Source organism: Alligator sinensis, unplaced genomic scaffold (genome assembly GCF_000455745.1).
Source record: "Alligator sinensis unplaced genomic scaffold, ASM45574v1 scaffold872_5, whole genome shotgun sequence".
NCBI classification, from domain to species: Eukaryota; Metazoa; Chordata; order Crocodylia; family Alligatoridae; genus Alligator; species Alligator sinensis.
Window position 1 is genome coordinate 122,981 of NW_005842730.1, and position 2,303 is coordinate 125,283.

Below are 2,303 nucleotides of genomic sequence, written 5' to 3' on the forward strand. Positions count from 1 at the left end.
AACATGCAGTGGCAACATCACGCTCTGTTGTCTTTGGTAACTGGAAGAAAAATGGGCCTGTGGAAAGCAGATCTGTCACCCCTGAGCCCTGGGCTGGGGCCACAAAATGTTCAGTGCTGAGGTTACCCGCCCTGGGGCCACTCAGTGTCTCCTGTCCTGACTGATCATCTGGGGAAGAGTCCAAACCAGGGGGAACCAACCTGCAATACACCAAATACACTTTACATGGGACAATGCACTAAGCTACAGCATCTAAGCCACAGCTACAGGTGGAAATGCAGTTGGGAATTCTGCAAGCAAAAGGTCTTCCTTGCCCATTGCAAAATGCCCAAGCCATGCTTTCCTCAAGTATGAACCTTGATGCCCTGACTAACTGCTAGCGTTGTATGCCTTTCCCTAGAGATCTAGGATCTTGTAGCCTACAATGCTTTCAAGCCATCCCTCCCCACGTCCTGGTAGATAACTATGCTCAGTTCCACATTAGCAACTGGAATACAGCCCCTTTCTTTTATTCAGAAGAGGTGGCTGGTTCTGGTGGCTATTCCCAGAACAGCCCCCACACAGGAAATATTGTGGCTGTCAGCATCCTTCCCCAATCTGTTCATCAAACAAGAAATGTATTGCCATAAAGAGCCTTCTACCTCCCTCTGCTGCTAAATATTCTCCATGACACCTGGAGCCAGAAGGAAACTCCATGATGGGCTCCTTGGATTCCACAGATTCCTGCTAAACAAGACAAAAGAGAAAGAAATCTGGAGTTATCCCAGCAATGGCTGGACTAGAAGGTGCCTGAAAAGGAGACTACTGGCTAGAGACACCCAGGCTTGGCCAGCGTGAGTGAGATCCCAGCAATGGGAGAGCAATACAGAGGCTTCGAGCAGCGAGGAAGATTTACAATGAGATGGAAGCTCACAGAGAAGAGACCAGGCAAGGAGGTTGTGCTAAATGGATAAGAGCTACAGAGGAGAAGACTTGCACACCAGCAATCCTGGCGGGGCACTGAAAAGAGCTTGAAGCCCACAAGGGCCATGCAACATTTGTAAAGAGGGAAGGGCTGTATGCTGACACCCCCGCCACTGCTTTTGTCAGCTTATTTAGGAGACAGGGGAGGGATGTGTGCATCCGGGTGCATCTACAGCATTTCCAGATGCTTTCCTGCAGCCCTGATTGTTTTAATCAGGGTGGAGCTCATCAGAAGCAGAGTCTTTCCTAGGAATGATGCCAGGCATGAAAACCCTCATCCCCAAACCCTTTACAAACACTTCCACATCAATTCAGCCACCAGTGTGATGCAGTCACTTCTGCAGAGAAGAACTGGTGAGCTGCCCAATGATTAAGGACAGCTGCATCTGTATCCAACTGAAACTGCAAGGTAGGGGAACAGGGAGGGGTAAGTAAACTGCTGGTACTTGACCAGGTGAAATGTAAGCAGGACCCCAGGGACATTGGTTCAGTTCTGAGTCAGAGAAACAGGATCACCTCCAGGTCTGACTTATCCTAGCAGTCTCCCATGCTGCTACTGAGTCCCCAGCACCTGTTAGCTGATGCCACCTGAGCTCAAGACATGAGCTGTGCTTGCCACACCCTTCTAGGAAGGCAGTCCCCACACACTGGGCATGGTGGGGAGAGTGCAGGACAACAGAAAGGCCAGGACATGGGAGGACATGGGAGAGGGAAAAGGAACAGCAACATTGCTTAGAAGCTGAAACGGCAAATGTAGGAACACTTCATGCCTGAAGTGAAATGAAGGGTACTTCATGCCCCCTTATCTAACATCTCTCCCAGCTCTATGCCTGGCCACATGAAAGAAATCACCAAAAAAAACCCTTGCTCCTGCAATGTTCCTGGCACTGCTGTGCTCATAGTGCCACCTGCCGACTGTGCCCTGGAACTGCAGGTAGAAAAGATGCTCAATCAGGGTGCCAGGGCACCCTGGGGTGCCACCAGATCCTTTGAAGGGTGCCACAGGGTGTGAAGAGATAAGCAGACACCCGTGGGCTCAAGCTTGTCCCTGCCTGGCTTCTCTCTCATCGTCGCTGCCCAGCCCATCTGCAAGGAGGTCAGCATGGTAGGTTTTTTTAGTTAGTTCAAAAGTTTTTTAGTTAGTTCAAAAGTTAGTTTTGAAATGAGGTGCTATTCAACTCACCAAAGTTATGGGGAGAGCCTCAAGTCCAGTGAGGGGCGCCAACATGGTTGAGAACCACTGATATTGAGTTTAAAAGCAGGGGTCTCCCCCCTTGGAAATCAGCCCCTGGTCTCTTGCTCATGGGACAAGGATATCACTAGGACACAAACAGGAAAGA